This window comes from Elephas maximus, chromosome 9, assembly GCF_024166365.1.
Source record: "Elephas maximus indicus isolate mEleMax1 chromosome 9, mEleMax1 primary haplotype, whole genome shotgun sequence".
Taxonomy (NCBI): domain Eukaryota; kingdom Metazoa; phylum Chordata; class Mammalia; order Proboscidea; family Elephantidae; genus Elephas; species Elephas maximus.
The window spans coordinates 59,558,937-59,571,546 of NC_064827.1; the positions used below are offsets into that span (position 1 = coordinate 59,558,937).

At 39.4% G+C, this 12,610-nt stretch overlaps 1 protein-coding gene across 16 annotated transcripts in view; it reads left to right on the forward strand.

The window, feature by feature from the left end:
• The window catches only part of PALM2AKAP2 (PALM2 and AKAP2 fusion), a 578,232-nt gene that overhangs the window by 472,399 nt on the left and 93,223 nt on the right, over positions 1-12,610 (forward strand). The window lies entirely within an intron of this gene.

A 12,610-nucleotide genomic window follows, 5' to 3' on the forward strand; every position in this document is an offset into this window, starting at 1 on the left:
TTATTTGCAATAAGCAAAACTGAAACAGCCCAAATGTCCACCAACAAAATAAATGAACAAACAAATCATGGCACCTCCATACAGTGGAATACCAGTCACCAATAAAATGAAATAAACTATTGATAAATACAACATGGGTACATCTCAAAATAATTATGGTGAAAGAAAGAATCTAGGGAAAAGAATATATTCTGTAGGATTCCATTTATAAAAATTTCTATAAAATAAGACTGATTTTTAGAAATCTATAGAAACTAACTTAGAGAAAGCAGATCATTGGTAGAGGGTCTGGAGGAGCAGTAGGAAGAAATTACAAGAAGGCATGAGGGAACTTTTAGGAGTGATAGATAACGTTTCTTATTTTGATTTTGGTGATGATTTCACTGGTGTATACATACCCCAAAACTTACCAAACTGTAAATTTTAAATGCTTGTTAATTATTGTAGGTCAACTATACCCTAACCCTTTCATATTCTTTTTTTTTTTTTCGTATTCTTGATGGAGCAGAAACTTCAGCTGTTCTTTCATCAGCTAATGTTCCTGGGTTGTGAGTTATCAGATGATCCTCTAGGTCCCCTGTCAGCTCCAGTATTAAATAACTGTGCACATTTGATTCTTGACTTCTCAACTCTAATACCAGGGGTAAGGACGAGGAAGGGAGGACCAGGAAGCACTGAGGAAATGACAGCTTTCAAACAGCCCACCTGACTCACAGAGCCTGTGCCTTTGGAGGGGGGGACAAGTGAGATAGAGCTGCAATGTAGTGACTCCCAGGAGCCCTTGCACTCACCGGTATCCGCCTGGTCTGATTTATCAAGAGTGATACACACATGATTCAGAGATGGGTTTATGAGAATTTTTACTTTGGCTGAGTCATAATCTGCTGGCTATTTCCATTTTTCTAATGTCATTTGATTAACTCAAGGATGCCCAACTTTTGTTGTCCTACCTCATTGAGGGAGGCTGCTTGCTGATGGTGAGACCCACCCAGAGAGAAAGAGAGTTGTACTCCCCAACCAGTGGGTATCCTGCCAACTCCAGAGAGAGAAATGTGCCTCCCAGCAGTGAGATACTGACAGCCTCCACAAAACCCATTTTAGAAGTATTTTCACCTAATTTAATACATTTCTTCTTCCCCTGAGAGGTGGCTAAGCAGACATTATAATCCCATTTTGCAAATAAAGAGAGGCCAAGTGAGTAGCTCAGGTCACATGCTTGATCTGGCAAAATTTCAGAGGGATACAGACCACCAAAGTTTACTTTTTACTCTGAGGAGTGGGACTAGGGGATCAGGGGAGACTTTCTTTTTCTACTTTAGACTTTACTATGGTGTTTAGATAGTTTTCAAAGAACAACAACAATTTTTAAAATAAATATTTGTTTCAAAAACAAAACATTTTGTTTTTTATATTTGTAAGTGTTGTCTGAATTTTAGCAGATGAGGAAAGGACCTTTCCAATCCTTTAGTCTAATACTTGCATTTTAATAGACCAGAAGGCTAAGACAAGCACAGTTAAGTGATTTGGTCAGCGTGATAAGCTGGTTAGTGGTATAAAACATGTTTCAAACCTTAATAGGCTAAACGTGATGATTTAAGCTCTCTGTTCCGCCTAATACATGTTTAACCCAGACAACTCCAGGCCATACTATAGAGAGGCCTTTATGAGTCTTGTTAATGTAGGTAATTTAGATGCTTTCATGTTGATTCTTGGGGGCCTGTAAAACCCAGTGTCAGAATATGGCACCCGTTGGTACCCCCATGACTTCATGCATACTACTCTTCCTCTTTGCTTTTCTGTTTCTTGGTCGGTAAATAGGAATAATAATACCCATCTTGAAAGGTTAAAATTACAAATCAGAGATAATGAATTAGGTAGAACCCATATGAAATTGCCATTTTTGTAGGTCAAAATGACCAAATATTGGGAATTTCATATGGTTTCACATAATATGCAAAGAGTCTGACAGGTATTCAACAAATAGTAACTACTAGAGCTGTAATGGGGGATAAAAAGAAAATTCTTATAGATATTTTAGTTTGGTCCCAAATGTCTGTTTTCTTCCCTCAAGAAAAACACGACTATGGCTTTGCCTTTTCTTATAGTTGCACAGGTGCTGACTTTGGAAAGCCCTCTGTGTATCCTTCTTGGCCTCCTCAAGATGTATTCCCTCTTTTCCTACATTTTGGACAGTTTGCAGCTCAGCTTGCTTTATCCTGTTCAATCATTGCTCTTATGGATGTATACACGTTCTATGTAACCCCTCCTTCTTCTGGTTATCTTTCATTGAAAATCACTTCTTTTTAAATACAAAAAAATTTTTTTTTATTTGTATATCAAAGACTAAGAAATGATGTAATAAGGTCAACAAAGTTGACTTCAACACACAAACAAAATTTTGTATTTAGGATTGAAAAGCTACAGGTGATTAATCACTTTCGTTCAACCTCCCCTCAATATTTCAGAGGACATTTCTGGCATGTTCTTGACGGAATCTTAAGCATGATAAAAATCAATTATTTTTAGTTAGGAATTTTTAGTGCAAAGCCTGCCCTGCCTCAATGATGCATAGAGAGTTGGGGCATTTTTCAGATTATTTAATGCTGTCGTAGTTTCATGTTGATAAGTTTTGGCTAAAATTATGTCTGTAAAATTCCCTTAGACTGAAGTAGTTTTGTCAAGTGTTAAGAACCTGGGGGTGATTTTTGGAATACCTGTGGCTGGCCATCACGGTGCCATTAACCGTTTGACCTTGGGCTTAATAAGACTTGTTATAAGCATGCAACATCTGAAAGATCATTTGAAGTGAAAACCTTGACCATTTGTGATTTCCTTACTTATGGACACTGCAGGCAGTGAGTGTGAGGGAAACAAAGGATGAATTATCAGTTCATTCATTTTACTCCATTTCTCCATTTGTCCTTCTGAAAAAATTTCCTCTGAGCCAATATAACAATATACCCTGGGAAATACTACAACTACCAGCAAACAGAATTCCCTTAAGCCTGTTCATAAAATATTTCATTATAAAGCGAACTGTTGGCTTGGATGAAGGGGAGCTGGAGAGAAATGGAAGAGAAAATCCTAAATCTTCATCATTTTTCATAGGACTTAACCCAATTTTCTACTTCTCAAAGTGACAGGCTAAGCCTTTCCGTTGTTATATGTTGAAAGATTAAGAAAAAGGAAGCTAATTTTTATGTAAAACTTAGCTCATTCAACAGACTTCTTTCTGCCTAGTGGTAGTATATGCCTGTCTTCACACATTTTCAAGATTTATCTTGTTGCATTAAAACTGCAGATTTATGTCATCTGTTTTACTTGTCTGCCTAGTTTTATGACTAGGCATCTTATTAGTCTTGCAATCTAGATAAAAGCAGGAAGTAGAAGAAACAGCTAAATTGGAAGAATAAATCCCATTACCTCTATGCAGTATGGCAGGGACTCTTGGTAATACTCTAGTATGAAGCACTCAGTCACCCTGTACTGAAATTGAAATGCCCTATTAAAACCTGATCTAAGACAGATTAAAAACTTTTTTTTTTTTAAGTTTTGCTAGTTAAATACCTAAATGTTGCTATTTAGTTAGATTTCTCAGGTGACCACTGCAGGTGGTTGCAGTGATCCAAGTCCAATGAGGGCCTGATGGAGGGTGATGGCAATGGGGACAAGAAGGGAGCAGAGTCATTCTCCCCTGACCTTTTATTTGGCCCCTCCCTGGGTCCCTTCCTATCCTTCCTCCTTTTGTTTCTTTCTCCTCTGGAGGGCAGGACTCCGTACCAGCATTCAGGATCTGGCACTTTCCTTATGTTTTGGGAGTTTACCAAGTAAACGCTTCTCGTAAATAGTAGCTCATCAGGCAGGGTAGCACATAAGAGAAACAGGATGGGATCTCCAGCCATGGGAACCTCCTGGACCACAGCCAGGCTGCCAGTGCGGAAGCAGGGCACATCACAGCACAGCTATTCCCATCTGTGTGGGGAGAATAGATGAGTCCCAGCCCCCAGCACGGCTGCTGGCTGGGGAACAGAAGTGGCCCAGTCCAGACCAGGAGGGCAAAAATAGCCTCTCAAAATGCCCTGAAGCCAAGCCGCCCACCCACTGCTGCTTGGGAAAGGGTGCTTACTCTGGACTAGTATCCAAGCAGAATGGGATGGTCCCTGATTTATTAGAGCTCCTCTGAAAACTGACTGGGTCTTTCCAGAATCATATAGATAATAGAGTTTGCCTATGGTGCCATTCGTGGAAAAGGAAGGAAAACTGAAGACGGACTTGAGAGAAATTCTTTGTCACTGTATCCTTCAGTGTCTGCTAGTTGTAGTAAGAATTTGAACTAAGGGATGGGGACAGGGATGGAGAAGACACTGGTTTGAGAGAGATTTGGAGGTAAGATGCAGTAATCCTTGGGTGCACGAGTAATGTCTCATTTGGGGGGAGTAGTGTTTTTAGGACATAAACGCTCTAGAGCTGTATGGACCACCTGAAGGTATGATCTGTCCACGTGATTCTTGTCATCAAATGCAGCCAGGCTTCCCAGACAGCCAGTCTCAGGGAGCGGCCAGCTCTCAGATGACTCTCTGATTAGTTGACTCTTCTCTTCCCTGTGTCCTACTCTCACCTCCTGGGCTACTCCATTCCTCAGATTTGCATCCCCTATCTCCTGATTTCTACCCCAGGTCCACCTTGATCTGACACTCCAAATAACCTCCTTCTTTGGCTCACCTAGCTTGTGTGAATCTCCTTCCTTGCTTAACTTTGCTTGTCAACTGCATTTTATTCTCTAAAGAGAATCATTTAATTATAAAATGGAAATTTGTGTAATGAGCGGGAGTAGAAACGCATCACTGTCCATTTTTCGAACCTTCACTCAGGCCCAGGAATTCACAACAAACCCAAACTGTTAAATGTTGCCTGAGGCAGGTTTCTACCATTGAGCTTGCCAGGTACAAGAAAGGAAAATTACAATTGATTCTTGTAATAACCTCATCATAAATTCCAAAGCGCAGAATGAGTCTTTATTGCAAAACCCTGAAGCCTCTATCTGCAATTCCATCTTAATGTCAAATTCCTCTGTTCTGAGGAAGAGTGTGTCATCACTGGTCTTGTGTTTTCAGACAAATCCAAAGCTTTTTGGAGAAAAAAACCCAGCTAACCAGCCACTGATTCCAACTTATAGTGACCCTAGAGGACAGAGTAGAACTGCCCCATAGAGTTTCCAAGGATCACCTGGTAGATATGAACTGCCAACCTTTTGGTTAGCAGCTGTAGCTCTTAACCACCACACCATCAGGGTTTCCTTGGGGGAAAAATGATTAAGCAAAAAGACTACAGGTTGCTCTGCTGTGAGAATTCCTGGAAGCCTTCTCAACTAGGGCACTTGAAGTGAGCCTCATGACTTGAAGTGAGACTTGCCATGTCTGATGTGGCTCTTATACAATGTTCTACAAGAGACCTATGACAGTCTTTGGATCACTTTGTAGGTGACCCACAGACCCAGGCCAGGGTTGGCCAGGGTTAGCCTAGCTTTTTGTTTTATCTAAGCTAAAATCTTTTAGTTAGAAGAACAAGCAAGAAAGTTCAAAAGAGTCAAGTATGTGTTCTGAATGCCAACTCCAAGGATATAGCTAGAGGGCAAATAATATTTATTTTTTGAAGGTTCCCGAGAGATTAAAGGTTGCACATCCATATGTCACCACTTCTATAACCTGTGCAGATAAAAGTAGATTTACCTTTGACAAACCAAACAAACCCTCCAAAAGGTCTTTTCTCTGTGTAAGTTCTGAAAAATCTTTCTAGGAGTACTATATTTCTTAAATGTAAATAATAAATATATTATGAAGGTCTGTTGATTTCCTTCTGCAAGCTGCTGAATTTTATTGCTTCTTAGTATAAAGTTTTAACTGTTGTAGTGCCCAGGATATTGTTATAGCCTCAAAGTATCTTCCCACACACACAAAAAAAATACCTATTAAGCAAAGGGAAAAACAGTAACTTCACCCTAACCAAATAGTCAAAGGGAACATCATCAGTAATGGGACAAATGGATATTGTATACCATCTGATAAGATGCAGGAAAAACAGCATTACGTCTCTCATATTCCTGCTCCAAACGCATAACCTGAATCTAATCATAAGGAAATAGCAGACAACCCCAAATTTAGGGGCATTTGACAAAATAAAAGTGTCAAGGTCATAAAAGATAAGGAAAGATTGAGAAACTTCCAAAATTGAAGGTGACTATAAAAAAATAATAAGGCATAAATCTAAATGCCACATGTGCCCTTGGATTGGACTGTTTTGTTGGTAAAGACATCACTGGGACAATTGTTGAAATTTGAATGGGATCTGTGGTTTAGATGGCAGTGTTCTATCAATATTAATTGCATGAGTTTGAGGCTGTACTATGGTTAGGCAGAAAATGTCCCTGTTTTTAGGAACTACACACTGAAATGTTAGGAAGAATGGCACGTTATGTCTCAGTGGAAGTCCCTGGGTGGTGCAAATGGTTAGTGTGCTCGGCTGCTAACGAAAGGTTGGAGGTTCGAGGCCACTCAGAGGCTCCTTGGAAGAAAGACCTCGTGATCTACTTTTGAAAAAGCAGCCACTGAAAACCCCACGGAGCACCGTTCTACTCTGACACACATGGGGTAGCTGGGAGTCGAAGTTGACTCAACGCCAGCTACTACTGATACTGGTATGTCCGCAACTGACTTTCCAATGGATTAGAAAAATTAAAAAGTTGGGTTTTTTTTTTTTTTTCTTACTGTGTAGTAGTCTAAGGTTTAGAACTGGAAATAGATTCTTTTAAAAACGTATTATTAGAAGAGACTAATAAGAATATGCTCCCTAATATGACATGATTTTTTATGCTGTCAGTTGAAAATCCTGGCTGAAGTTTGGAGTGCCCATTTTTCACGCACTGATACGGAGTCTGCCCAAACTCTTCTGAGACTTGAGGGGAAAGTAGTTTCAAATATATTGCACAATTTAGCAATGTGGTATTGCTGCTATAAACAGCATTTAATCTGTTTAGGCTTAAACGCCTCGTCTTCAGATTCCACCGACATGAAGTATTAAGCTAGCGCACAAAAATTTTCAAAGACTGAATCAGAGTCAGGTTCATGATTATGTGGTTTGTAAAGATGTGTAATTTTCCTCTAATAATTCAATTTTTCCTGATTCCAGGCACTCCTAAATAATACATACCTATTATAAAAATTCGCTATGAGTCGGAATCGACCCGATGGCACTGGCTTTATTATAAAAATTATGGATATGAAAATAATCAAAAGAAAGCTCAAACACAACCACATTACTCATAAATGACTGGCTAGTGGTAACATTCAAGCTTATTTTCTTCTAATTTCTCTTTTTTTAAACTGACCTCTTTTAATATTTTTGATACATGATGTTATATATGCAATTTTGCATTTAGTGTTTTTTACTCACTTTAACATAAGCATTTCCCCATGTAATAAAACTTCAAAGGCATGCTTTTTAACTTTGCCTTTTGACATAATTTCAAACTAACAAAAGAGTTGCAAGAACAGTACAAAGAATTCTTGTGTTTCCTTCACTAATTGTTAACATTTCCCATGTTTGTTTTCTTCATATATGTTGTTGTGTGCCCTCGAGTTGATTCCAGCTCATAGCGACCCTATAGGACAGCGTAGAGCTTCCCCATAGGGTTTCCAAGGCTATAAGTCTTTACGGAAGCAGACTTCCACATCTTTCTCCTGTGGAATGGCTGGTGGGTTTGAACCACCGACCTTTTGGTTAGCGGCGGAGCGCTTAACCACTGTGCCACCACAGCTCCATATATATATATATACACGTATTTTTTCTGAACCATTTAAAAGTAAGTTGCAGACATTATATCCCTTTATATTCTTTTATAGCCACAATTGTAAATGTCGAGAAATTCAACATTGACACAATACTATTATCTAATGTAAACTCCATTTTTAGATTTTGCCAATTTTCTACACAATGTCTGTTAGAGAAATTTTTTAACCCCTAACCAAGATCCAATCCAGGATCACACTTTACATTTAGATGTCATGTCTCTTTAGCTTCCTTTAATCTGGAGACGGTTCTCAGCCTTTGTCTTTCCTGACACTGACATTTGTTAGAGTCCAGGGCCAGATGTTTTGTGCACAGTTTCTCCACTTGGATTTGTTTATTTTCTAGATATGACCTTTAATGGCCACAAAATATTCTGTTGAATATTACTTAGATAATGGTTTATGTTGGGCAATTTGGTGGTTTCCAGTATTTGGTTCTATAAATAATGCTGTAGTGAACATCTTTACACTTATTTTTTGTAAGCATTCTGCTTATTTCTGATAGAATCCTCAGAATGAAAACCCTGTGTAAATTGGCCTAGGTACGAACGCTCTTGAGACATATTTCTAAATTGCTTTTCAGAAGGATTAAGTTGATAGTAACAAAATCTCCCAAGCTGCCAAATTAACCCCACTTTTGAAACCCAGAGATATAAACATCTGTGGAATATATTCTACATTATTATTATTTTAAAGTTCTCTATAAAATTTTTATCAGATATGCTTTATTAAGCAAAAAATAAAAACCCAAAAAACCAAACCCATTACCATCCAGTCAATTCCAACACATAGCGACCCTACAGGACAGAGTAGAGCTGCCCCATAGGGTTTCCAAGGAGTGCCTGGTGGATTCAAACTGCTGACCTTTTGGTTAGCAGCCATAGCTCTTAACCACTGCACCATGAGGGTTTCCAAGTAAAAAATTCTAGGCCCCAAAGCATATGTACATAACGTTTAGAAGTGTATAGAAAAAAAGATGGCTGGGCCTACCACTTAAGCTGTATATCCACACCAATTTTTATGAGTTACTTATTAATGTGAAACCGATCCTGGCATCTGTCGAGGTAAGATTATCATTCCTTGGGGCTCCCTTTCACCTGCCTGTATAAATAAACTCGAATGTTTGTTTTATGGGCAATTCATAATCTCTAGCACGTGTGCAAGGCTGTCAGTCAGACTCATACCACTCCAGTGCCAGGTCCAGGCCCAGAACTAGGCTCAGAAACAATTTCACTAGGCCTTTGTTCAATGAAGTGATAGATTTGGTAGGCCATTCAGTGAATAGAGTTTAGGGAATCAGTGCTCTCTCAGTAGTAAATAGCATACACTCAGGAAGTCTGATGGTTTTGAGTTTGAATCTCAATTATGCTTACTTGCTGTGTGACAATGGGTAAATGCCTTAACCTCTCTGAACTCAGTTCCCTTATCTGTAACAACTGTAGGGTGGTTGTAAGGACTAGATAAGGAAAGCAGTTAGTGTGGTACTTGGCACATTGTAAGTGCTCATTCAGTGTTAGCTCTCATAATACTCCATTCACTTTGAGGTTGTGCTGTGCAGCGGCCAGAACAACACATCTTGTGAGGTAGGCAAGCCAGGTATTAGTTTTCCATTTGACAGGTGGAAAACCCCAATTCCGAGAAGTTATGTGAACTGCCAAGGCTAGGTGGCAGGTAAACGATGAGTCCAAGACATTACTCTCAGGTCTTCAGACTCATGAGTCAGGGCTTTTTTCACAGTATCTACTGCTTGTTTCGTAACTCTGTCCCAGGAAGTCCAGAGTTATTTGGGCAGTGTTGAATCCTGAACAAATCCCGGGCTTCTCCTTTAGATGCACCTCGATTTAGACCAGGTGTTGGCAAACCTTTTCTGTAAAGGGCCAGCCAGTATCAATTGCCATTGACTCAATTCTGACTCATGGCAACCCCATGTGTGTCAGAGTAGAACTGGGGTCTATAGGGTTTTTAATGGCTGTTTTTTTGGGAAGTGAACCACCAGGCCTTCCTTCTGAGGTGCCTCTGGGTAGACTCAAACCTCCAACCTTCCAGTTAGCAGCTGAGCCGTTCAGTTGTTTGTACCACCCAGGGACTCCTATAAATGGCAAGACAGCAAATATTTTAGACTTTGTGAACCATAGGCTCTCTGTTGCAACTACTCAGCTCTGCTGTTGTAACTTGAAAGCAGTTACAGACAATATAGAATCAAATGGGCATGGCTGTGTTCCAGTAAAGCTGCATTTACAAAAACAGGTGACCAGCCATATTTGGCTACTGCTGAACCTCGACTTAGTGTATTTCTGGGAGGTGGCATGTGCAGGTGATTGTATTGGCCACACAGGGACCCTCTGTTGAGTTCTTCGACACAGTAAGGAACATTCCAGTAGATTGGGCCTGGGTTATAGTAGGTTCTTGGTCACTGCTGGCCGAACACATGAATGTTCCTTCAAGAAATCTGTATTTTCTTGTGGTGAATTTGTGTAAAGTTATAGATTCCTATATTTAAAAATGACCATGTTTTATTTAAGCACGTATGAATTTTTTATTTTGTTTTGTTTTTGTTTCACTGACATTAAAGCAAATTGGGAAAAGATTTTTAACCAAATGTAGATTAGAAAAAATATTTGCAGATATCCTTTGTGTTTATTATGTATCAACTTGTTATTTTATTTTCTTTCTCTTGCACTGAGGGTAATTTTCAATAAAAACTCTCTTCTGGGATTTAGACAGCTTTTGTTTTAATTAGGAAGACATCCCACTTGCATTCTTGTACCACTGTTGACTCAAATAATTAAAACTAATGGCTGAGGACACATTTGTGTTTTCTAAAGTAAACAAACACCCTTTGTAATCTAGAAAGGAATCAGCCTGTGGATATGCATGGGGTGTTTGCTCCAAGAACATTTCTCTCGGTGTGGAAAATGGCAGCAGTGGCCTCCTGACCCTCAGGCCGAAATACGTTTAGCTGTACTTGATCCATGAGGGTGTCCAACAATAGCAACCTTGTATGACAACTAATTTTAGGAGACTTGTGCAGTTAGTTTGAAATACTGCCCTGGGCAGTTCAACCTCGGTTGAACAAAGGAGATGTTTTATTTTCAAATCAGTCGTTTTTGTTACTCTCAATTATTATTCTATATTAGCTGGCCAAGAAATAGTATTTTCCGTGTACAGGGTGGGAAGCCCTGGTGGCGTACTGGTTAAGAGCTATGGCTGTTAACCAAAAGGTTTGCAGTTCGAGTCCACCAGGAGCTCCTTGGAAACCCTATGGGGCAGTTCTACTCTGTCCTGTAGGGTCGCTATGAGTCAGAATTGACTCGATGGCAACGGATTTGGTTTTTTTTTTTTTATGTATAGAGTTTCATGAATGCCTCAAAATCTCCTGGCTATGGTCAACATTTCATCTGACAGGAGGCATATGTGCCTTTGTGATGTATAGCAAGGAATGAGGACATGGAGTTTATTTAATTTTCAAGCCGACACGTTAGGTCAACCTTCAGTTTCTCTGGATTTTTCCACAAGGAATAGTATGAAAGTGACTTGGGGAAAACCATTGTGGTTCAGCCAGTGACCAGGGCAGCACTTTCATCTCTAGAGGGTGCCTGGCATTGTACTGTACATCCCTTCCTCTCTACTTGTTGCCTACTGAAAGGGAGAGAGTGGACTTTGCTTAGAGCGTTGGGGTTCCCTGTCTCAAAACATGCCTTAGTTCTCTGTCTTCATCATTCAGTTTTGTGAACATAGATTCAGCAGCTATTACATGTGAGACACTGTGTTAGGCAGCCCTGGGGATAGAAATATGTAACCTATACACCTGGGAGTAGAAATGTCACCACCAGCAACCTGCTGATGATTCGAAGGCTGCATCCCAGAAGGAAGATCAGTGGTTCATGGAAATTGGTGGGGGAGGTCATTTTAAAGTCTTCAGAGTCTTCTGTTTGCCAAATAGGAAGAAAACTTAGGGAAGAAAAAGCTATATAGCCCATCAATTTTCATCTCTGTACTTCTTGCTATTAGGAGAAGATTCAATAGAAGTTGTCAATAAGATCGATAATTCTAGATCATCAAAGCCATAGAGGTGCTATGTCAGAAATGATGAGATGAAAAACACAGCATAAGATGTCTGCCTCACACAAATGTCAACGATTATAGTTAGAAATGGGAAGCCTGTGCTTAGACTAACACTGTGGCAAAACTAGAACTTTTCAGCTTTACAGACTTTCTGGTTCTTCGATCTATAAAAGATACGCCTACTGTTCATTTAGAAAGATTTTGGTAAGGTAAGTGTTTTGAGCTTCTCAGAGAACAACAAATCAAGTATCTGTGCTTTGTATTACAATATTTTGTATCTTTTCGAAACTGAATGAAAGCTACATGTTTAAATACAATAAATGAGGTTATACTTCAACCTGGTAAAAACTCGGCTGCTAACCAAAAGGTTCACAGTTGAAGCCACTCCTTGAAAACCCTATGGGGCAGTTCTGCTCTGTCCTATAGGATCACCGTGAGTCAGAATTGACTTGATAGCAATAGATTTGGTTTGGGTGTGGTAATATGGAATTATTGCTTTGGGAGGCTTACAGAAGTAATTCCCACATTTTAATAAATAGGAGACGATGATTCTTCTGGAACTCTGTTTGTTTAATTTTCCAAAGCCTTCTGACAGAATTTGTATTTTGGAAAATCAAACTGGTTCAAGCTGAAGGTTTTCCTTTCTGAAAATTGATAAATCCAAAGATATTTTTCCTAGGGAGAATAATGCAAAACTCGTG